Source organism: Tamandua tetradactyla, chromosome 25 (genome assembly GCF_023851605.1).
Source record: "Tamandua tetradactyla isolate mTamTet1 chromosome 25, mTamTet1.pri, whole genome shotgun sequence".
Lineage (NCBI taxonomy): Eukaryota > Metazoa > Chordata > Mammalia > Pilosa > Myrmecophagidae > Tamandua > Tamandua tetradactyla.
This window is the reverse complement of record NC_135351.1, coordinates 30,158,523-30,184,433: the sequence shown is the minus strand read 5'-3', so window position 1 is coordinate 30,184,433 and position 25,911 is coordinate 30,158,523. Positions and strand designations below refer to the sequence as shown.

Genomic DNA, 25,911 nt, shown 5'->3' with positions numbered 1-25,911 from the left:
GCTCACGATATCATCACATAGTTATGTATTCATCATCATCATTTTTTTAACATGTGCACCACTCCAGAAAAAGAAATAAAAAGAAAAAAGAAAAAACTCATACATACCATATCACTTACCCTTCCCTCTCATTGACCACTAGTATTTCAATCAACTCAATTTATTTTAACCTTCATTCCCCATTATTTGTTTTTTTATTCATATATTTTGTCCATCTGTTTATACCCTAGTTAAAAGGAGCATCAGACACAAGGTTTTCACAATAATACAGTCACATTGTAAAAGCTATATCATTATACAATCATCTTCAAGAAACAAGGGTACTGGAACACATCTCTACAATTTCAAGTACTTCTCTACAATTTCAAGTACTTCCCTCTAGCCACTTCAAATACACCATAAACTAAAAAGGGGATATCTATATAATGCATAAGGATAACCTTTAGGATAACCACACAACTGCTTGAAATCTCTCAGCCACTGACACTTTTTCCCATGTCTCTCTTCCCCCTTTTGGTTGAGAAGTTTTTCTCAATCCCTTGATGCCAGGTCCCAGTTCATCCTGGGATTTCTGTCTCACACTGCTAGAGAGATTTACACCCCTGGGAGTCATGTCCCACATAGCAGGGGAGGGCAGTGAGTTAACTTGCTGTGTCAGCTTAGAGAGAGAGATATGACATCTGAGCAACAAAAGAGGTTCTCTGAGGGTGACTCTTAGGCCTAATTTTTAAGTAGGCTTAGTCTATCCTTTGCAGGGATAAGTTTCATAAGGGCAAACCCCAAGATCAAGGGCTCGGCCAATTGAGTTTGTTGTCCCCACTGCTTGTGAGAATATCAGAAATTCTCCAAATGGAGAAGTTGAATATTTCCCCCTTTCTCCCCAACCCCCCAAGGGGACTTTGCAAATATTTCATTATTCACTGTCCAAATCAATCTGGAATTTATCAGGGCATCACACTAACCTGGACAAACCAACAAAATCTCATTCTCTATTCAAGATTCCGTGTACTTACAGTATTCAATTAAACTGGCCATACAAGTTAAATTAGGAAATGCACTACCCAAAATATAAATTTTTCACCAAATAAATATCTCTCCCTTCAGTCTATACAGTATTTGTCACTTTGTTTCTGGCTAATTTCACTCAGCATAATGTCGTCAAGATCCATCCACGTTGTTACATGTGTCATGATTTTATTCTGTCTTACAGCTAAATAATATTCCATCATATGTATATATCATAGCTTGTTTAGATACCCATCCATTAATGGACATTTGGGCTGTTTCCATCTCTTGGAAATTGTAAATAATGCTACCATAAGCACTGGTGTGCACATGTCCATTTGTGTCCTTGCCCTCATGTTCTCTGACTAGATACCTAGCAATGGAATTGCTGGATCATATGGCAATTCTATACTTAGCTACCTGAGGAACCATCAAACTGCCTTCTACAGCAGTTGTACCATTTTACATTCCCACCAACAGTGGATAAGTGTGCCTCTTTCTCCACATCCTCTCCAGCACTTGTTGTTTTCTGTTTTTTTTATAATGGCTATTCTAGTGGATGTGCAATATATCATTGAGGTTTTGATTTGCATTTCCAATAACCAGCGCAAGCCCTCAATCTTGAGGCTGGCCTTTACAAAACTTATTTCTGTAATGGTGAAGCTAAGTCTACCTACAAATGCACCTAAGAGTCACTCCAAGAGAACCTCTTTTGTTGTTCAAATGTGGCCTCTCTCTAAGCCAACCTCATTACCCTCCTTCTTATGTGGAACATGATTTTCAGGGATGCAAGTCTCTCTGGAAACCTGGTGAATGACTACCGAAGAATGAGCCTTGACCTGGCATCATGGGATTGAAAATGGCTCTTGATTAAAAGGGGGAAAAGAAATGTAACAAAATAAAGTTTCAGTGGCCAAAAGAGTTCAAATAGAGTTAAGAAGTCATTGTTAAGGTTACTTTTATGGAATCTTTAGCCAGATATTACAAATTGCAATGGTAAGCCAAGCCCTAACCAATATAATTCTTAAAGACCAAGGACTCTATCTAAGACTCTATAAAAGTTTTACTTATTAAGTTTATTTTTCAGAAATTTAAAATCTTCAGATTGTTCCTATGCCAGATAAGCTGTTAAACTTAGAGGTACCAACCTCTCCCAGAACATCAACCAGCTGCATTCTCTTACACCATAATATCAACACCCTTTTTAACATGAAGAAGTTAGAATGGTCATTGTGCAAATATCCCTGAGAGATTGAGAAAATGATCAAATGAGAGGGAGGAGTTGTAACAGGAGGTTAAGACTTACCAAATGATTATGGCTACTAAATCATTATATAGATATTTCTTTTCAGTTTCTGGTGTATTAGAGCAGCCAGAAGGAAATACTTGAATTTGTGAAACTGTAACTCATATTATATTTTGAAATTTGCTAGATTTCTACTTGTTAAACTGCACTTTGAAATGTATCACTTTTCTGTAAATATGCTGTATTTCACAATAAAAAGAAAAGTGAAAGCCAGAGACTCATCCTCCTGCAACTGGAATCCCAAGTCTCTGCAGCCCCCTGTTATATGTAGTAAAGAGAAACGGATCATAAGCAAAACCACAGAAACAGAAAAAAGCTCAGAAGTTACTAGGGTCTGGGGAAGAAGGAATAGGAAGTTGTGCATAAAGGAGAACTAAAGAGTTTATGTTTAGGGTGATGAAAAAGTTTTAGTAGTGGCGATGGTGATGCCAACACAACATTCCAGAGAAATTAATGCCCCTGAACTGTACACTTAAAAATGGATAAATAGTGCATTTTATGATAAATGTTACCACAATAAAGAAGGAAGGAATAAGTAAAGGAAGGAAAGAATGAAGAAGGAAATGCAACTAAATTTTGAAAGAAAAAAACAGCCTTTTTTTTTTTTCTGGGTTTTGGAAGGGAAGCAGCGGGCAGCACAGGGTAGACCAACTTTGTCTGGGCCTGCTGAGGGCAGGGCGAGCTTTATGGTCCTGGGAGCTGTTTGAGGACGCATTCCAGGGCTGTTCCTGCCGGGAGAGCGTGGATAAACCCCAGTTTACCAAGTTCTCTTGCTGTGTATGCTAACTTGTCAAATTACAAGGATTGGGGGAAAAAGGAAAAAACTAACAGCCTGCTGTTTCCGCCCGGTTTCGAACCGGGGACCTTTCGCGTGTGAGGCGAACGTGATAACCACTACGCTACGGAAACCCATACGTGGGACGTTATAGAAATAGCATCTCCAGGTTACACAATTTACACTTTTGAATCTCCATGGGGCGATGATTTCCCTCACATTTTTTATTTATTAAAATTAACAATATAGACACACCATTGCTTATAGCCAAGCATAACTCATATCCAGGTCCCGTTTTATTTTGTTTTGCTTTATTTTTCTTTCACAAGAGCAAGACACGGTCACCTAAGGCTCCGAGGGGATTCGCTTCATGGAACTCCTCCTTATTACTGTTGGCTGTTGCTCTGTCTGTACAAAAAGCTCTGATTTCTATCTGTCTTCTTGACTCTTGAGCCAGAACCCAACACGCTGAGCCCCAGAGACCCCCCGTTTTGCCTGGACTGCGCTTGGCTGAAGGACCCCGCTGTGCTCGGCTGCGCTGTGCCGTCAATTGATGTCCTTCTTTTTATTTCTGGGGTTCCTTCATGAGCTGTTGAAGGTTTTGAAGTCATGGATACTTGAAAGAAAAGGTTGGTATTCTAGAGGCCCTGCTGGGATTTCAGGATCTCCTGTCTACTAGACAGCTGCTTTGACCAACTAAGCTAAGCCACAGAGCCAAGGAAGCTGCGTGGTATGGCAGCCACGCAACTCTTTAGGATAAGTCACGTTTCTGTCAGGCAGATGTGGTTCTCCACAATGAACGCCCAACGTTTTAATCAAATTCTTTCCTTGCTTTCTCTCTGTACAGCAGTGACATACTCTGCTAAGAGACGAACAGCTAAATTTTTTTAGCTAGTGGACCATTGAAAGGGACAGCCATGCCCTTTCTATTATCAGAGTTTTTATAGCCTCGTATGGAAAGTATTTCTCACCCTCAAATTTGTATTCAGACCACGTTGCTACCACTGGCTAAATGCAGAGATGATTGCTGTGAGCCTTAACTGAGATAACGCGTATCTAAATCCCTTGGGGAAACGTGGGCACCCAAACACCGTAGGCTTTCTTCTCCCTGACAGTAATCTCTTGCTACCTCTCCCGTGTGAAATAGACATTTTCTGACACGTGCGAAGAGTGCCAAACAAATTCCCTAGCACATAAACTTTTTTCTTTTCTTTTTTTGGCTTACGAAGGCTCTTTATTTATTTATTTATTTTTTTAAATACCAAAAAATCAAACAAATGCAAACATTTTTAACTTTTGATCATTCCATTCTACATATATAATCAGTAATCCACAATATCATCACATAGTTGCATATTCATCATCATGATAATTTCTTGGAACATTTGCATCCATTCAGAAAAAGAAATAAAAAGAAAACAGAAAAAAATTCATACATACCATACCCCCCACTCTTCCCCCTCACTGGTCACCAGCATTTCAACCTAAATTTATTTTAACATTTGTTCCCCCTATTACTCATCTTTATTCCATATGTTTTACTCATCTGTTGGTAAGGTAGATAAAAGGAGCATCAGACACAAGGTTTTCACAATCACACAGTCACATTGTGAAAGCTGTATCATTATACACTCATCTTCAAGAAACATGGCTACTGGAACACAGCTCCACATTTTCAGGCAGTTCCCTCCAGCCTCTCCACTACATCTTGACTAAGAAGGTGAATACTATTTAATACGTAGGAATAACCTCCAGGATAACATCTCGACTCTGTTTGGAATCTCTCAGCCATTGACACTTTATTTTGTTTCACTTCACTCTTCCCCCTTTTGGTCGAGAAGGTTTTCTCAATCCCCTGATGCTGAGTCTCAGCTCATTCTAGGGTTTTTCTCAATCCCTTAATGCTGAGTCTCAGCTCATTCCAGGATTTCTGTCCCATGTTGCCAGGAAGGCCCACACCCCAGGAGTCGTGTCCCACACAGACAGGGGAAGGATGGTGAGTTTGCTTGTTGTGTTGGCTGGAGAGAGAGGCCACATCTGAGCAACGAAAGAGGTTTTCCTGGGGGTGACTCTTAGGCCTAATTTTAAGTAGGCTTGACCTATCCTTTGTAGGATTAAGTTTCATATGAAGAAACCCCAAGATTGGGGGCTCAGTCTATAGTTTTGGTTGTCCACACTACTTGTGAGAATATCAAGAATTCAACTTGGGGAAGTTGAATTTTCCCCTTTTCTCACTATTCCCTGAAGGGGACATTGCAAATACTTTTTTATTCACTGTTCAAATCACTCTGGGATTTATCGGGGCATCACTCTGGACAAACCCACAAAATCTCATGTCCTACTCAAGGTTCCATGTACTTATGGTATTCAATTAAGCTGTCTACATAAGTTATATTAGGAAATGCACTAGTCAAAATACATTTTTTTTTACCAGAAACAGTCTTTGCTTTAGTCTCACACATAAGGTAAAATTTTCAAATATTAATTACCATCTATTTTCAGCACCCTGCAGTAATGACATTCCTTTGTTCTCCCTCATGCAAAAACATTTTTTAAATTTGTACATTTAGTCACCATCATTATGCACTCTAGGCATTCCTAGATTATACCATCTCAGTCTTTATCATCTATCTTTCTCCCTGGCACAATTAAGCATGATCTTAATGATGTGTTTTTTGATCTTGCAAATTGAAATAAGCAAGTTCAAGTTCCTGGACGTGTGGCAAGAGAAAAGTTAATAAGGGCTTCTGTTCGATAGGGTGAATAGATTTCACAAAATATAAACAGACTTATTTAGTGCCTAGTATGTGCTAGAAACTATGATATAGTCTCAGAAAGTTCTAATTTTTTTTTTATTGTTTATTTGCTGGTGTATCCCCAGAGCCTTGAAAAGTATTTGGGATATAGAAAACCCTCCATAAATGTGCCCAGCAACAACAAAAAGTGAATAATAGACTTGAAAGCCAAAGAAATAAGAGAGTTCGCACGAACATTTGAAAATGTTTATTTAGTCCTGTGATCACAGGTGAAATGACTACCCATTGAGATTTTCAAAGTTGTGTGTACAAGATGCCGGAAAGTTCATTTGTCCCTGTCTTTACCTCCCCTTTGAATGAAGGTCACAGGGATGGCTATGGCTGCTACTGCCTGTAAATCGAGTCTTTTTTCCAATTCTTTTTAGTTTTAAGACTTCTGTGGTTGCTTCCATGGTGTAGTGGCTATCACATCTGCTTTCCATGCAGGAGATCATAGGTTCAACTCCCAGTGGAACCACATGGAATCTTCTTTGGTGTTTAGGCTCCTCCTTTTGGCCCTCCAGATGATAAAATAAGAGAGACCAACATGTTGTTTGTCCCGTATTCTCTTATGGGCACCCTCTCAACTGAACTGCACTAGCGCGGATTGCAGAGAAGAGTTTCTTGTTTTCTAAATATCTTCTGGTGTACCCAATGGCTCAGAAGAAAACAAATGCAAGTAGGACCTGGTGGCAACAAACACAAACATGTAAAATGAACATACAGCCAGGGACCAAGAGTCAAAGATTCTCATTATTTTAATTCCATAGTAATTATAATGATAAGGATTTATAATTACAGAAACACTATCTAGTTTACTTAGTTCGGGTAGAAGGGAGATTACAATGGGGCACGAGCAAACTTTTGGGGAACATGGAAATGTACTCTACTTTGACTGGGAGAGGGATTACATGGGCAGGCAAATACATCATAACTCAGCACATTGTACACTTAAATGGGGGCATTTTATTATGAGTATATCATATACAATAAGGATGATTTAAAAGTGCAAAAGGATCAGAATTGTCAAGGCAGTATGACATCCTGTGCACACCCTCCTGTGTCAGGATGGGTGAAATCCCATTTCCTCCCCACTGGGAATTATATGCTAGTGTAGTGGGTCAGGTACAACTGATGCACACATAAGCAATACATAAAAGTTCACTGAGTATCTGAAAAGGGGAAAGACTACCCCAGTAGGTAAGAAGACTCTGGACAAGCCGCAGGTCTGATGTGCAGCCCCAGAGAAGGGAGGCGCTGATTGGGCAGGGTGGCAGGTCTTGCTCCAGCAAGAACCTTGCACACACTGCACACCCAATATACCTTCAGCATCTGTAAGACGCAAAATAACAACTAACTATTACATTCTACAGAGTAGGGGTAATGATAAATATTTATTAATAATTTCCTAATTACTGCCTAATTTTATTTTGTCACCAAAGCACTTTGAGTTCCCCATTTCAAGGCTCTCATATTAGCTTCTGATTTTCTGTATAAGGCGCTTTGTCCTTTTTTGTAGCAAAGCCTTATGGGTTCCATCTTTCCTCCTGCCATCAAGTTTGACTGTCTCCACCTCATACACATACCTTCTTTAAATAATACAGAAGATTTGACCATTTTAGATTCGATTCCTGCACAATATCCCAACTCATCAGAAAAGGAGCTCTGATTTGCAAAGTGTACAGTATTGAAACTGCTACTTAGAAAGCTCTCTAAATACTGATAAAATAGAGATTCCAAACTGCCTTGTTAAGGGATGAAGCAAGTTGCAGACCATGTATGATATGTTGTCTTTAATGAAAAGGAGGGAGAACAATAATTTATATAAATATTTGCTTGTCTAAAGAAAATCAGAGAGGTATATGAGCAAAAACCCAGAGAGATATATAGAGTTTACCCAGGGACATGTCTGGAAAGGATTATTGGATGCATGAGGCATAAGGAGAGGAGACTTTTCACTGTATTTGTTCATGCCGTCTTACTTTCAAACATATGAATCAAACAAACTCACCCCTAAAATTAAAGTTAAAACCTTTCCAAAATAATGAATCTTCTTCTTATCAAATCCGTCTTCAAAAAGTTCAAAAATCAATCTCTATTTCCTTCCTATTTTATTGATGTTGACAAAATTTGTTCTCACAAGTTATTCTTAAAATCTCGTTTTAATCGTTCCCGAACTAGCAAAGAACCAGGACGGAAGAGTTAAGATTTGTGGCTCATTTTATGGTTTTCTTTCAGATGAAAACTATGCAAACAGTTCCTTTTTCTCCGTTGTATCGTTTCCCAACGAAAGAAATGACACTCGCAGATCGTTTTCCCTTTAGGCTGTAGGTGGAAATCAACAGAAAGATCTGAGGAAGCGGCAGTAATGAAGTCTGATGAAAGAAGTGGTCTCGGCTCAGCTCCTCTAAAATCTCCGCAAGAAATGGTTCTCTGAGACATTGAAACCAAGTATTCAGAGGGAGAAAGGAAATAAAAAGAAACCCAACCATCAAAATGGCCCGTACGGGGATCGAACCCGCGACCTTGGCGTTATTAGCACCACGCTCTAACCAACTGAGCTAACCGGCCACGCCTCTTAAGACCTCCTTTATGTGTCCAAATTAAAAGATATATATAAGAAAAAAAAAAAAACTGCGGGGGATGGGAGGGGCGGAAGCTTTTCCTTAAACTAAGCCATAAATCTCTCAAATCTATATCCTCCTGCCCTGAACGACGCACCTTACATCACTCCATTAAAAACCAAAGAAACAAAAAACATCTCCAGCCGCTGAGTAGATTACTTCCTATTCTAAAAACGAAACACAGAACAAAACAAATCACTGAGCAGTGGAACTATCTTGAAACACAGATCGAACTTTGGTTCAGGGGTAGCGACTTGAAGGTCTGTAGTCAAATGTAAGGAAGCTGCATTCCCGGGAGTTGGGCCCGATCGGAATGCAAATGCCATAAAGCCCCCGGGGCGGCCATCAGACCCACGACCCAGCTCTTATTCGTACCACGCCGGGGACAGCTGAGCGGAACTGCACCGGACCGTGGTAGCTGGACCTGGTTGGAAAACGCCACCGACCACCAAGCTATATCGTCCCTTCCAATATCTCGGCAAAAATCAAACAAAAGCGTGGAAGGACACCAAATTGTAAAATCCCCCTCTTCTCCCTGTTTCCCCTTCCCCACTAGGAAAACGACTGCGGGCTGCGCCGGGCGGGAGGAAAGCTCCACATTTGGCAGGAATCAACTCTGGCTCTCTCGGGGAAATTTGGTCTTTTTCAAACCACCAGTTCTGACTCGAGAAAATTCAGTTCAGTGTCGCGAGCGGGGCTTCCTTCTTCCTAGGCGGGTGCAGAGGGTGAAGGCGGGGGCGAGTCTTAGAGCGAAGCTGCTCGAAGCCCGAGACGCGGCGCGGATCCCTGAACCCACCGCGCGGATCTCGGAGAAATAGGGTCCCGCGCGCTAGGTGCCGATCCGTCTGCTCTTCCCGGGGCAGAGGACGCAGGAACCTGGCACTGTCTCGCCGCCCGGCCTGGGGAGAGTTCCGCGGTCACCCACCAGCTGCGGCGGATCCTCTTTCCGGCCTCCAGCCCGCCCCAAGGTGAAGTCGTGGACTTGGCGCCGCAGCTCCGCACATCTAACCCCTGGAGGCGCCCGACGCGGGGCTGTGCGCAGCTCGGCTCTCTTGTGAGCCTCTCACCCCTTCCTGTCCTAGGGCAGAACGAGGACGCCCAAATCAATGACAAGGCTGAGTCGTGGCCAGGGCGCGTCCGGAGTCAGAGCCCATTAGCTGCACCAGGGCAGAAAGGTCCAAACCCGAGAGGGGCGGCGGCTCTGAGCCCGGATGGGGCAACCGCGGGGCTTGCAAGGGGGCGGGAAACACTGTTCCAGCGAGGTGCGCCTCCCCGGCCCCCGGCCAGGCCTGGTCCACTGCCCATGAGAACCGCCGGTGCTAACCCTCGCCAACTTTCCCGGTGATGGCTGGAGTTGGCTGCAATGAGGAAAGAAGAGGGGATAACTCAGATAGATGGGGAGGGCTGAAACCTTCCTTGAAAGGGGTGGCTATTAGCAATGGCCACACGGCCAGACAGGATGTTCTAAACGAAAAACAACAAAATAAAACACAGTTTAGGATCCGTGAAAGTGACTGTCAGGAAACTCCTCGTGAAAAGTACAGGGTTAGTTAAGTAATTTGAGGTTTGGACAGAGGGTGATGGATCTAATATCCAAGACCATCCCACTTTCCTAACAATTTCCCCATAGGCACCTGTACCAGTACACACTCCTAATGATAATCAGAATAGATTAGAGGCACTGTGGGGTTCCATTGAGCCATCTGGAGATAAACATTAGTTTTATTACCTTCATGACTCTGGGAAGGTCAATAATCCTCAAAATCTTATTTTTCTTATACATGAACCTGTATATTAAATTGATATGTTAATTCAACAAATACGTTTTGAATTTTCACTATATGACAGGCACTGTAGCAGGTAGGAGATACATTGGCATACAAACACACGATTTCTTCCCTTTATAAAATTTATATGTAAGTGGGGGAGTAGCACAGTGGACAAAACAGTTTAGTAAATGCAATAATGTGTTGAAAGAACAAGCGCAATGGAGAAAAACAAAGGAATATGAAAGCAAAATTCTGGGAACCATAGTGTGGTAAAATATCAGTGACACGGTGGCATTTGAATGAAGGCTTGCAAGAAGTGAGGGAGTAAGCCATGCCTTTAAGGGAACTGAACCAGAGAAGGGAGTCTGTCAATGCAAAGGCTCTGAGGCAGGCGTGTGTCTCATTCGTTCAAGGAAGAGGAAGCATGGGGACAGATTGCTGCTGCACAGAGTGGGTGAGGAAAGAAAAGAGGAAGATGTTTGGGAAGTAATTGGTTAGGCAGGTAGATCAGGTAGAATCTTGTACACCACTGGAAGGATTTTTGCTTTTACTTACAGGGCAGCAAGGGGTCATTGGTTCTCAGCAAGGGAATGGCTCCTAATGAAATAAGGTTAAAATGGATCTTTAAGGCTGCTCCAGGGAGAATATTGGAGAGATGAGGAGATGGAAGTAGGAAGACTAGTAAGATATTTCAAAATATTTCATACCTGGGATAGTGTGGCTTGGACCAGAGAGGTAGCAGTTGAGGTGCTGAGAAATGGTAAGATTCTGGACATGTTTTAAAGAAATGGACACACAAATTCAACATAAAGAGTGAGAGACAGAGAGGAGTCAAAGAAGACTCCAATCCTTTTGGCCTGATGAACTGGAAACGTGGACTCTTCTTTGAGGATGGGAAGCAAATGGGGGAATTTGCATGTGTGTGTGAGGGGAGTGAGAGAGAGAGAGAATATCAGATATACGATGTTAGAGATGCTAGTTTAGATATATAACTGGAGATATAAATCGAGCGTGGAAGAAATGGTTCAGCATGGGAATACAAACCAGTGAGTTGCTAACATATATGTAGTATTTAACTGATCAAGTCTGCATGAAGTCTGTGGGGCAGTGAGTGAAATTCCGAAGAGAGGAAGAAATCAACAAGGCGAGGTTCTGCAGAGATGCCCCAGCGGGGCACAGCCCATTGCCTGACCCGGCTCTCCCCTCGCTGCTCCCACTGCCCTGGTCCCCACAAAGATCTCGGGGATCTGTCCCGGCCGGCTGGATGTCTGGTCTTTCCGCTCCGGGCCCTTTTCCACGGCGGGGTGAAGGCGGCGGGCGCCTCAGCGGGTGGCCAGAAGCACGCGGGGCGCGGGCGGAACCTGCCCCTCCCGGCCGCCTCGCTAGTGCCCGGAACTCCGCTTGGCTCCGCTGAGACGCAGAGCACCCCGTGGATTTGGGCGGGGACCCGGCTCGTGGGCGCGCTGGCTGGGGTGCGCGAAAGGACCCTGGGCGGCCAGCTGCTGTCGTGCAGAGGTCATCCAGCTCTCGTCAGCCCCTTTCCCGGAGGGATGGAGCGGCAGGTAAGCGAGGCCATTCGCTGGACATATTGGAGGTGTGCGAGGAGCGTGGGAAATTGTTCACAGGTCAGTGACGTGGTTGGGGTAGTGGTGTTAGTCTCACATTTCACTAAGGGCACGGACCGTGAGAGTCAGGCTTTCCGCTTGAATGGGCGAGTGGTCAAGCTTTATCCTTGGTGGGTACAAAACTCGCACCAGTCACTCAGATTTTCGCTCGTGATCTACTTAACCGGATAATAGCTTTCGCCGATTTACGAGCCACGACCTAATAAGATACCAAATCAATTCAACATTTTGAAAACACATTCAGGCGATTTATTTATTGTTCTACCTGCTAAGCTTCAAAACTGCCTTTCTATTTTCTTGGAGCCTAAATAAAAGAACCTCACGTGGGGAGATTTTGCTGGTTTGTCCAGAGTGATGCCCGGATGAATCCCAGAGTGATTTGATCAGTGAGTGGAAAAGTATTTGCAAGCCCCCTTCGGGGAGTGGTGAGAGCGGGGAGAAATTCAACTTCCCCAAGTCTAATTCTTGATATTCTCACAAGCAGTGTGGACAACCAAAGCTACAGGCTGAGCCCCCAGTCTTGAGGTTTGTTCATATGAAACTTAACCCCACAAAAGATAGGTCAAGTCTACTTAAAATTTAGGCCTAAGAGTCACCCCCAAGAGAGCCTCTTTTGTTGCTCATATGTGGCCTCTCCCTCCAGCCAACGTGATGAGCAGTCTCACCACCCTCCCCCTCTCTGCATGGGACATGACTCCCAGGGGTGTGGACCTTCCTGGTAACCTGGGACAGAAATCCTAGAATGAGCTGAGACTCAGAATCAAGGAACTGAGAAAAACCCTAGAATGAGCTGAGAATTAACATCAAGGGATTGAGAGAACCTTCTCAACCAAAAGGGGAAAGAGTGAAATGAGACAAAGTGTCAATGGCTGAGAGATTCCAAACAGAGTCGAGAGGTTATCCTGGAGGTTATTCTTGTGCATTAAGTAGATATCACCTTGTTGTTCAAGATGTAGTGGAGAGGCTGGAGGGAACTGCCTGAAAATGTAGAGCTGTGTTCCAGCAGCCATGTTTCTCGATGATGATTGAACAATGATAAAGCTTTCACAATGTGACTCTGTGAATGTGAAAACCTTGTGTCTGATGCTCCTTTTATCTACCATATCAACAAAAGAGTAGAATGTATGGAATAAAAATAAACAATAGGGGGAACAAATGTTAAAACAAATTCAGTTTGAAATAGTGGTAAATGAAAGCGAGGGGTAAGGGGTATGGTATGTATAACTTTATTTTCTCTATTATCATTTCATTTCTTTTTCTGTTGTCTTTCTTTTTCTAAATCAATGCAAATGTTCTAAGAAATGATGAATATGCAACTATGTGATGATATTAAGAATTACTGATTATATATGTAGAATGGAATGATAAAAAAAAAAAAAGAACCTCATGTAGGAGCGTTAGGTAGGTTCTTGAATGAATCTCTCTACCACAGTCCTATCAGGCTACCAGAATAGGAAAAGTTACCAAAGTCAATGTTGTTGTTTTTTTATGCAATATTTTTGAGATTTATTCACATATCATGTATCATCCAAAGTGTACGATAAATGGTTCACAGTATCATCATATACTTTTGCATCCACCACACATTTTAAAAACATTTTCATTATTCAAAATAATACATATAAGACTATAAATAAAGTGAAAATGAAAAAGAAAAATAAATACAAACACAAAATACCCCATGCCCAATATCCCCCCTAATATTTTTTTGTCTTTTTTTTTTTTAACTCATTTGTCCATATACTGGATAATGGAAGTGTCAGTCAAGGTTTTCACAATCATACCTTAAAAGCTATACCTTATAGCTCATACCTTAAAAGCTGTATAGTTATACAAATTGTCTTCAAGTATAAAGGCAACTGGAATACAGTAAAACGGTTTCAGGTATTTCCTTCTACTATTCTAATACACTCAAAATTAAAAAGGGATATCTATATAATGTATAAGAACCACCCCCAGAATGACCTCTCAACTGTATTTGAAGTCTCTCAGTCACTGGAACTTTATTTTGTTTCATTTCTCTTCCCCCTTTTGGTGAAGAAAGCTTTCTCAATCCCATGATGCCACATCCTGGCTCATTCACAGAAATCATGTTCCACATTGCCAGGGAGATTTACACCCCTGGGAGTCATGTCCCACATAGTGGGGAAGGCTGTGATTTTATCTACCAAGTTGGTTTTGAAAGAGAGGCTGTGTCTGAACAACAAGAGTGTTTGGGGGGGACTGACTTTTGGGCATATTTGTAAGTAGGCTTAACTTCTCTTTTGCAGGATGAAATTTCTTAAGGTTAAGCTCCAAGTTCAAGGGCTTGGACTTTTAAATTGTTAGTTCCCAATGCTTTGAGAAAATGTCAGGAATTCCCTAGTTGCAGAAGTTTAATATTTCCATATTTTTCTCAAGTCCCTCAAGGGGACTTTGCAAACATTTTTTTACTCTCTACCCAAATTACTCTGGGATGTATTGGGGCATCATACTGACTTGTAGTTACCTTTATATTTTTTCAGTCACACTTAAAATCCCGTTGTACATTTAAAAATTAATAGTTTATTATGCTTATTATTTATATCTGTCTTCCATGTGAACAGCAATTTTTGTTGCGGTTTGTGTGTGCTATGGTTGTTCATTGATGCCTCCTAAAGCCTAGATCTGGACCTGTTTATCCACCACAATAGTTCAGGGGCAGCTTTTAGAAATGCAGATCTGTTTCCTGGCATCTCCTTCCAATATCCTCCCATGGATTTCAACTATTGTTATGACAGATTCAAGATTTCTCATCTTGATCTATGAATAGGATGACTGTTTTTCTAAGTTCACTCCTGATGTCGATCAATTACTGCTGGCAGATCATTTTAGCCCCACCCCCACCCCCATTCACGATCAAATACATCCTGGTTTAAACATTGAATTGCTCTGGAGGGTTCTGCATCATCCTCATGCTTTCTCCCCCTGTAGCCTCAGCTCCCAACACACTCCCTGCACCTCTCTGAAGCTCAGTCTTGCTCACCAGACCCGCCAGCATCTCTCAACTCCTTTGCCCTCAGATGTTTTGCCCATGTTGATCTCTTGGAGGTGCACAAAAGGAGCCACTATTGGCCCCTTCTCCAGGCTCTCCACTCAGCCCTTTCTCCTCCTACCAATTTTACCACATTGCTTTTGCCAAATATCAGTTTCATTTAAGTCTCACCTTCCTGAGAGAAGGTCTGTTCTAGTTTGCTAGCTGCTGGAATGCAATATACCAGAAACGGAATGGCTTTTTAAAAAGGGCATTTAATGAGTTGCTAGTTTACAGTTCTAAGGCCGAGAAAATGTCCCAATTAAAACAAGTCTAAAGAAATATCCAATCAAAGGCATCCAGGGAAAGATACCTTGGTTCAGGAAGGCCGATGAAGTTCAGGGTTTCTCTCTCAAGTGAGAAGGCACATGGCGAACACAGTCAGGGCTTCTCTCTCAGCTGGAAGGGCACATGGTGAACTCAGCGTCATCTGCTAGCTTTCTCTCCTGGCTTCCTATTTCATGAAGCTCCCCGGGAGGTGTCTTCCTTCTTCATCTCCAAAGGTCGCTGGCTGGTGGACTCTCTGCTTTGTAGTATTGCTCTCTCTGAATCTCTCATTCTCCAAAATGTTTCCTCTTTTATAGGACTTCAGAAACTGATCAAGACCCACTCAAATGGGTGGAGACATGTCACCCCCTAATCCAGTTTAACAACCATTCTTAACTAAATCACATCAACCAGGGAGATGATCTCATTACAGTTTCAAACATACAGTATTGAATAGGGATTATTCTACCTTTATGAACTGGGATTTATATTAAAACATGGCTTTTCTTAGGGGGCATGCTTCCTTTCAAACCAGCACAAGGTCATATTGCAGAATCAAAATAACTCCAGGTAAATTCTTCTATGTTTCTACTAGCTGTCCAGTTTTGCTTCAACCTGAAGCAGGAAATCAAAGAAAATGATAAGTAGGAAATGTTGCCCCATCCTATTTATTTGTGCTTAATATAGTTAAAACAAATAAAGAAATAATGAAGAAAGAAACCTGGGATCAGCTCTTCTGAAATGCAGTTGGATAATGTCTACCAAAGTGGCCAAAGGACATGTTCTTTGACTCACATTTTCTACATGTGCGCAAGCTATCCAACACTGATGAGATATAGTGAATATTCACAGATAGGGACAGTGTTTGTGATATTAGAACGGGGCAAAATATATTAATAGTCCTTTAAAGTATGGCATAATCCACATGATTGAATGTGTTCTGGTTTGCTAGCTGCTGGAATGCAATATACCAGAAACAGAATGGCTTTTTAAAAGTGGAATTTCATAAGTTGCTAGTTTACAGTTCTAAGGCTGAGAAAATGTCCCAATTAAAACAAGTCTGTAGAAATGTCCAATCTAAGGCATCCAGGGAAAGATACCTTGGTTCAAGAAGGTCGATGAAGTTCAGGGTCTCTCTCTCAAGTAAGAAGGCACATGGTGAACAGGGCCAGTGATTCTCTCTCCTCTGGAGAGGCATGTGGCAAACATGGCATCATCTGCTAGCTTTCTCTCCGGGCTTCCTTTCATGAAGCTCCCGGGGAGTCATTTTCCTTCTTCATTTCCAAAGGTTGCTGGCTGGTGGACTCTGTGCTTCTTGTGGCTGTGTCATTCTGCTCTCTCAGAACTTCCTTCATTCTCCAAATATTTCCTCTTTTATAGGATTTCAGTAAACTAATCAATAACCACCCAAATGGGTAGATACACTTATCCACCTAATCCAGCTTAACAACCACTTTTGATTGAGTCACATGTCCAGGGAGATGATCTAATTACAGATTCAAACATATAGTACTGAATAGGGATTAGAAGAAATGGCTGCCTTCACAAAATGGGATTAGGGTTAAAACATGGCTTTTCTAGGGTACATACATCCTTTCAAACCAGTGCAAATACTATGCATATTTAAAAAGGAATGAAGAACTCCTCTCTGAATTGACATGGAAAGATCACAAAAATAGATTCTCAAAACAAAACAAAATGTAGAAACAACAACAAAAAACCCCACCACAACCAAGAAACAGAAACATGTAGATAACATATCACTGTTTGTAAAACATATATAATTGTATAAATATGTTTATGTATTTGAAATCTCTGCAAGAACAAACAATATTAAAATATGGTAACATTTAAAAAATATTTTCGGTGCCTGCCCATGCCAAAAAAAGTATGTATATATATATTTTTTTTATTGAGAAATCTTCACATATATACATTCCATACATGGTGTACAATCAATGGTTCACATTATCATAACATAGTTGTATATTCATCACCATGATCATTTTTTTAGAACATTGGCATCACTTCTGAAAAACAAATAAAAAGAAAAAGAAAAAGCTCATACATACCATACATCTTACCCCTGCCACTCATTGACACTAGTATTTCCATTTACCCAATTTATTTTATGCTTTTTCTCCCTATTATTTATTTATTTTATCCATATTATTTTACTCATCTATCCATAACTGTGGATAAATGGAGTGTTAGACACAAGGTTTTCCCAATCATGCAATCACATTGTAAATGATATCTTAATATAATCGTCTTTAAGAATCAAGGCTACAAGCTGTGGTATATGCATACAATGCAGCTGTAAGACAGAATAAATGTTATGAAATATGTAACAACATGGATGGACCTTGAGGTCATTATGCTGAGTGAGATTAGCCAGAAACAAAAGGACAAATACTGTATGGTCTCACTGATATGAACTGACATTAGTGAGTGAACTTAGAGAATTTCAAGTAAGAACAGAGACCATCAGGAAATAGAAATAGGGTAGCTACTGGGTAATTGCAGCTGAAAGGATACAGATTGTGCAACAGGACTGATTGTAAAAATTCAGAAATAGATAGTACAATACTACCTAACTGTAATACAATAATGTTAGTACACTGAATGAAGCTGAATGTGAGAATGGTAGAGGGAGGAAGGTTTGGGGCACATATGAAACCAGAAGGAAAGACAGACAATAAAGACTGAGATGGTATAATCTAGGAATGCCTAGAATGTACAATGATAGTGACTAAGTATACAAATTAAAAATTGTTTTTGCATGAGGAAGAACAAAGGAATGTCAGTATTGCAGGGTGTTGATAATAGATGGTAATTCATATTTTAAAACTTTAACTTGTGTGTGAGAATAAAGCAGAAAATGTTTATTTGGTACTAAATTTATATTTTGACCAGTGCATTTTCTAATAAAACTTATGTGGACAGTTTAATTGAACACCATAAGTGCATGGAACCTTGAGTAGGGCATGAGATTTTGTAGGTTTGTCCAGAGTGATTTGAACAGTGAATAGCAAAGTATTTTCAAAGTCCTCTTGGGGAAATGGTAAGAAAGGGGGAAAATTCAACTTTCCCATGTGGAGAATTCCGGATATTCTCACAAGCAGTGGGGACAACAAAAACAATAGGCCAAGCCCTCAATCTGGGGGTTTGTTCATATGAAAGTTATCCCTGCAAAAGATGGGCTAAGCCTACTTAAAATTAGGCCTAAGAGCCACTCCCAGAGAACCTCTTTTGTTGCTCAGATGTGGCCTATCTCTCTCAGCCAATACAACAAGCAAACTTACTGCCCTCCCCCTCTCTAAGCGGGACATGACTACCAGGGGTGTGGACCTTCCTGGCAATGTGGGACAGAAATCCTAGAATGAGCTGGGACTCAGCAACAAGGGATTGAGAAAACCTTCTCGACCGAAAGGGGGAAGAGAGAAATGAGACAAAATAAAGTGTCAATGGCTGAGAGATTTCAGACAGAGTCAAGAGGTTATCCTGGAGGTTATTCTTACACATTGTACAGATATCACATTTTTAGTTCAGGTATATTGGAGAGGTTGGAGGAAAGTGTCTGAAAGTGTAGAGCTGTGTTCCAGTAACCATGTTTTTTGAAGATGATTGTATAATCATATGACTTTCGCAATGTGACTGTGTGATTGTGAAAACCTTGTATCTGACGCTCCTTTAATCTATGATACGGACAGATGAGTAAAACACATGAATTAAAAATAAATAAATAATGGGGAAACAAATGTTAAAATAAATTTAGTAGATTGAAATGTTAGTGACCAATGAAAGTGAGTAATAAGAGGTATAGAAAAAAGTAAGAGAAACAAAGGCTAAAATATATTGGGTAGATAAAAATACTAGCAGTCAATGAGAGGGAGGGTTAAGGGGTATGGTATATATGTGTTTTTTTTCTTTTTATTTCTTTTACTGAATTGATGCAAATGTTCTAGGAAATGATCATGGTGATGAATATACAACTATATGATGATATTGTGAGCAATTGATTATATACCAAGAATGGAATGATCATATGGTGAGAAGGTTCGTGTTTGTATGTTGTTATGTTTAAAAAAACAAAAAAATTTTAAAAACAGAACAGAATCAAGCCTACAGCTACAGTTGTGAAAACTGTATGGTACTGACATAAAAATAGATATATTGACCGATGGGATTGAATTGAAAGTTCAGAAATAGATTCTTACTTCTGTGACCAACTGATATTTGACAAGGTTGCCAAGTCCACCCAACTGGGACAGAATAGTCTCTTCAACAAATGGTGCTGGAAGAACTGGATACCTATATCCAAAAGAATGAAAGAGGACTCCCTACCTCATACTTTATATAAAAATTAACTCAAAATCAAAGACTTAAATATAAGAACCAAGTGCATAAAATTCCTAGAGGAAAATGTAGAGAAGTATCATCAAGAACTTGTGGTAGGGAATGGTTTCTTAAATTTTATACCCAAAGCACAAGCAATGAAAGAAAAAGAAAAGATAAATGTTACCTCCTGAAAATTAAAAATTTCTGTTCTTCAAAGGACTTTGCCAAGAAAGTGAAAAGGCAACCTATACAATGGGGGAAAATATCTGGAGATCACATATCCAGTAAGGGTTAATATCCAGAATATATAAAGAAGTCCTACAATTCAATGATAAAAAGATAAGCAACCCAAATGAAAAACGGGCAAAATATTTGTTTCTTTTTAAATTTTTTTCTTTTTTATTTTATTTTTTTATGGGTGAAATATTTGAGTAGACATTTTCCCAAAGATGATAAGCAAATGACCAGAAACTACATAAAAAACACTTAACAGCATTAGCTATTAGGGAAATGCCAGCTAAAAACCGAAATGAGATATCACTTCACACCTACCAGAATGGTCATTATTTAAAAAAAGAGAATGGTACAAATGTTGGAAGGACATGAAGAAAAAGGAGCACTCACTCACTGTTGGTAGGAATATTGAATGGTGCAGGTTGCAGAGAGAAGCTAAGTATAGAACCGCTATATCATCTGGCAATCTTGCTAGTAGGTATATACCCAGAACTGAAAGCAGGGATGTGAAGAAACATTTGCACACCAACACTCATCATGACATTATTCACAATTGCCAGAAGATGAAAGCAATCAAAGTGACTGTCAATTGATGACTGGGTAAGCAAAATGACACATATACTTATGATGGACTATTATTCAACAGTAAAAAGGAATGAAGTCCTGATGCATGTGACAACATGGATCAACTTGGAGGACCCTGTGTTCAGTGAAATAAGCCAGACACAGAAAGACAAATATTGTATGATCACACTAATATGAACTAAGTGTAAATGGGCAAATTCATAAAGTTAGGATCTAGAATATAGGTCACCAGAAGCTAGAATGGGGATAGAGAGTGGGGAGCCCATGCTTAATTTATGCAGAATTTATATTTAGGTTGATTGTTAATGTTTGGAACTGGATAGAGATGATGGTAGCATGTTACTGTGAGTGTAGTATATGCTGATTTATGTGTCTGAATAAGGTGGACAGGGGAGGTTTAGGGTTGTGTATGTTACTAGAAGGAAAGCTGGAGGATAAAACATGGGACTGTGTAACACAGTGACCCTTGTGATGAATGGTGACTGTGGTGAACAGTACAAATATAAGAATGATCTTTCATGAACTATAACAAATGTACATCACTGTTACAAGGTATTAATACTAGGGTGGTATTTGGGAAAAATACACATAATGCAAACTATGGACTATAGATGGTAATATTTTAGTATTCTCTAAATATAAATAAATCTTTAGAATTGGAATTAGATTAGTGGGTCTGTAGGGCTGGGGAAGGATAGAAGGATTGAGAGGTAATTGATAAGGGGTATGAGGTTTTTCATTTTGGAGTAATGAAAATGTTCTGATATTGATTGTGGTGATGAATGATGTGGTGATTATACTAAAAGCCCCTGATTGTACACCGTGGATGGAATGTATGTTATGTGAATGTATCTTAAATAAAACTGCTCAAAAAAAATCAAGGCTACTGGAACACAGCTCAGTATTTCAGGTACTTCCCTCCAGCCATTAGAATACACCATGAACTAAAAAGGGATATCTGTATAATGTATAAGAATAACCTCCAGGATAACCTCTTGACTCTGTTTGAAATCTCTCAGCTACTGAAACTTAATTGTCTCATTTCTCTCTTCCCTCTTTGATCAAGAAGGCTTTCTCAGTTCCTTGATGATGGTTTCTGGTTCAACCCAGGATTTCTGTCCCATATTGCCAGGGAAATTTATACCCCTGGGGGTCATGTCCATGTAGGAAGGGAGGGCAGTGAGTTCATCTGCCAAGTTGGCATAGAGAGAGGCCACACCTGAGCAACAAAAGAGGTTCTCTGGGGGTGATCCTTAGGCCTAATTTTAAGTAGGCTTAGCCTATCCTTTGCAGGAATGTTTCATAGGGGTGAACCCCAATATCAAGGATTTGGCCTGCTGATTTGGTTGTCCCCACTGCTTGCAAGAATATCAGAGATTCTCCAAATGGGGAAGTTGAATATTTCCTGTTTTCCCCATCCCCCCAAGGGGACTTTGCAAATAATTCTTTATTCATTGTCTAAGTTACTCTGAGATTTATCAAGGTATCACACTAACCCGGACAAACTAACAAAATCCCATGCCCTATTCTAGAGTCCATGTACTTATTGTGTTCATTTAAACTGACCATACAAGTTAAATTAGGAAGTGCACTACCCAAAATATAAATTTTGCACCAAATAAACACCTCTCCCTTTAGTCTCACACAGAAGTTGAAGTTTTAAAATACGGACGATGTAATCCTTTACCCTGTATTCTGCTCTACTTTATTCCTATCCAGATCAGCTTCATTCATCTCTACTTGAAGTCTGATCACGTTATCAATTTTTTAACGGTTCCTGCATGGGGTACTGCTTACTTTAACTCGCAGTCTCAGATGTCGCAAAAATACATGGTAACATTTTGAGGGGAACAAGGATTGGGCAGACAAATTGAGATCCTGGGGAAACCGTGTTTAATGGCCTCTGGAAAGGTGACGGGAAAGCGTTTGGAAATTTCGGCATTACCGGGGGAGGGTTGCCAGGGAGGCGCCTTGTGCTTCCCAAGATTTGAGATCACTCAGGAAATGAGGCAGCAGGAACGTGGGGAGGAAGGAAGGAGCCCAAGCCTGGCCGCGGAGGTGTCAGGCAATTGAGACCTAGGTGACCCTGGGCCAAGAATCAATAATCAAGGCCCTTCCAGAACACGTTGCAGACAGGAAATTGCGACTTCTGTTTAAGCGTGGCTCTTACAAGTCAGCAATAGCTAGGTAGCTCCTCGAAGATTCATCGTCGGCGTGAACAGATTCCACTCATTTCGAGGGCAGTAGATATTTCCAGGGATTCGCGGCCCAATCGTCTCAGCTTGAAATTTTTCAGCTTAAATTTTTATCAGTAAATATGATTTAAAACCAACGTTGTCTCAATCTTTAATTTCTGTTTTAGGAAAGAGTTTCTCATTCTTTAAGGGGAGAAAATCAGAGAGTTCTTTGTCCTATAACGCGTATCCTTCATCCTTTAAGAAAAAGAAAATGGGATTTTTCTGACCTCATTGAATGGCCGGTTAGCTCAGTTGGTTAGAGCGTGGTGCTAATAACGCCAAGGTCGCGGGTTCGATCCCCGTACGGGCCACAGCATTAGTACTACTCTTTTTCCAGATAGCCCATTTCCCACTTGCTAATTATTCTCAAAAGAGGCCCTTAACTTCTGAAGGCAGGAACAGAGCTTCCTGCCCTAAAGAACTTCCACATCCACATACATCGTTTTTCTTCAACCGCTCACTACACTATTCCATTCCCAGATCTACTCAGTTCCCCAACACCTCTCTTCTCTCTTTTCTTTCCTCTGACAATGAGGTGTGCAATAAGATCTGCACAGGGCAGAGTGACTAAAAGTGGGGCATGGCTTAATGAGCAAATAAATTAAATGGAAAAGATTACTGTAACTTTTTAAATAGCCTATTTGATTTCAGACTGTTTTCAAAGTAGTCCCTCAACTAAACTCCTTTCTCAAAATTGGCTAGAGATACAAGGTGAATAGAAAAAATGAAGATGAAAGTCCAATTTAGAGTATACCAGCACTTTACGTGTCAGTGCGACTTTGAACAAAGAACATATATATATGTTCTTTGATATATACTGTATATATATATATACTGATATATATATATATAGCATGTATCTGTATATATTTTTATATGTCCAAATTAAGGCATGCAGGGAAAGATACCGTAGTTCATGAGGGCCGATGGTGTTTGGGATTTCTTTCAGTTGGGAGGGCACATGGCAATGTCAGCTAGCTTTCTTTCCAGGCTTTTTCGATGGCTTCCCCTGGGCTCTGTGCATTCTGTTGGCTCTGTTGATTCTGGTGGCTCTCCTGTTTTTTCCAAAATAGTTCCCTCTTTAAGGACTGCCCTAAACTCCACTTCGAATGGGTGGAGACACACCTCCATGGAAACCATGTACTCAACAGTTCCACTCTCACTTGGGTGTATCATATCTCCATGGAAACAATCAGAAAGGTCCCTACCAGCAATATTGAATGAGGATTAAAGGACATGGCTTTCTGGGGTATACAACAGATTCAAACTAGCACAACACCTAATAAGTTAGACCTTATGGCACTTATTATTTATGGTATTATAAAAATTGATAATCTTAATAGTTCCATAGAGATAAATAATTTTTCTTCATTTTAAATAGTTCGTTTCATTTTAAAGCATATGTAGAGGGGAATTAATTTACCATTTTAACTTAATACTCAGAGAATTTCATTATATTCATTGGGAATCACTTTAAGTATCCAATTTTGTAAATGAGTTACTTTTCTCATAATAATAAGATTTGTTTATTTATTTGTCTTGTTAGTTACTTTCTCTACACAAATAGATTTCAAATAATAATGAATAAAAGAGATCATTCTATCAGCAGGGAGTGAAGGATTCAAGTCTGGAATCTGGAGGGCAGTTGGAAGAGCTCAGAGTGCTGGTCCTGGGTTCTAAGCAGAGGAGCAGGCAGATGACAGGGCAAGGAATGTAGGGACTGGAGAAGGCAGCTCCAAGCATCTTTGTCCATAACTGGTTATCATGGTGGCTTTTAGTCAGTGTCACCCTGGGAGTTTGTTAGGGAGCATCAAATACATCAGCTTGAAGGGCCACTGGCAAGTGGATGGATTACTTGCTGTGAGCTCCAGAACAAGTCTCTAAAACTTAAAGTTACAATTTCATCACCTGTAAAATTGTGCTATGATGTACACACTACAGGTCTCTGGTAAATGATTTATTGTTTAGAGCAAGTGAAGCACTAAAAATTCTGGCAATTCATCATCTTTTCATTCCACAAAGATGACAGGGGTCAACCTGAAGTGCTTCAGTTTTCCCGTCCACCCTCCACAGGACCTGGTCTTCATCAGTGTCTGAGTTCAGGACAAAGGACGGCACTCAGACTCGTTTTGAGAAAGTGCCACCAATGCTGTACTCATTGCCTCCCGAGTGTGGACGCTGTCATGGAATTCATTCACTCGGAGGAGAACTGGCTGCCCCGGAGCTGAAGGAGAAGGAGATTCTAAGGTGGTTGTGAGGGGAAAGTGATGTCCAGGTCACAGGCTTGTTCCTATCATGAATTTTTAGTGAGGCCATCAGTTTTGCAGTTGTAACTCGAGTCTTTTGTCCCATTTTGGGTATTTGTGTTTACATGTGTAAAAAGGGTGTTCTTAAAATTTGGTGCTTTTTTGTTTGTTTAGAGAAATCATATTAACATTGATGATACTTTTAATAGGATCTAAAACATAAGTAAATCTTAGCTGTCAGACAGAAAAGTACTAATTTCAAACAATACTTGCTTAAAGTGGAATGAATGACACTGTTGTATAGTTAAGAATGCTCACTCTGTGTGGGTTGAATACCAGATGAACTATTTAATAGTTTGGGGAAATGTTTCTTCATTTGTGAAATGTATAGGATGATAACAATATAGAACATGGATTCTGTAGAATTAAATGAGAATACACGTAGATCTCATATAGAAATAGTGGTTCCTGGGTGTGTTTGCGCTGCAGCGCCATTGCCCACCACCGAGTGAGCTGAGCTCTAAGCGGGTTGCATCCCACCCACAGCGGGCTAGCGCTCAAAATTAGAAGGCTCTGGATTCCCCTGGACCTCGTCTCATAGTTAAGGAAATGGGACCCACATAAATTACTTGAATGACAGTTCTGTACTTTTACACTGGAAAATACGTTGCTTAAGAGTCCTTACGGACTTGTGTTGAGAGTCGCGGCGCTCCAACCTGGCCAAAAACCGGTGAGAAGAATTTACGAAGATGGTGGTGCAGGAGGTGTCTGAGACATTCAGCGAGACTCATGGCAGAAACCAGCTGGTTATGCAGATTTTCAAAGCATGGGCTCCTATGCGTGAGTGAGAAGGAGATGTAAGAGGCAGCGTGGTGAGTTTCAGGTGAGCGTCTCCCTTGCTCAGATTTCCTTTTGGTGAAAAAGGAATAGGAGGGTCGCAGGGCTGCGCTACGTCCTGGGAAAGTCCTGAGGGCCCTGGCCCCATCCTACTCCCCTTGCCCCCACGCCCCTCCCCCAGTGGCAATCTCTGCCTGCTAAGATGCTCCTCCA

General features: G+C 40.8%; 3 non-coding genes across 3 annotated transcripts; 1 reads left to right on the top strand and 2 right to left on the bottom strand.

Moving 5' to 3' along the window:
* Positions 1 to 3,147: 3,147 nt before the first annotated feature.
* Positions 3,148 to 3,220, bottom strand: TRNAV-CAC (transfer RNA valine (anticodon CAC)). Its single transcript has one exon. It is a non-coding gene; the product is annotated as a tRNA-Val (tRNA).
* Positions 3,221 to 8,378: 5,158 nt separating this feature from the next.
* Positions 8,379 to 8,452, bottom strand: TRNAI-AAU (transfer RNA isoleucine (anticodon AAU)). The gene has a single exon. It is a non-coding gene; the product is annotated as a tRNA-Ile (tRNA).
* Positions 8,453 to 22,852: 14,400 nt separating this feature from the next.
* TRNAI-AAU (transfer RNA isoleucine (anticodon AAU)) lies at positions 22,853 to 22,926 on the top strand. The gene has a single exon. It is a non-coding gene; the product is annotated as a tRNA-Ile (tRNA).
* Positions 22,927 to 25,911: the final 2,985 nt, after the last annotated feature.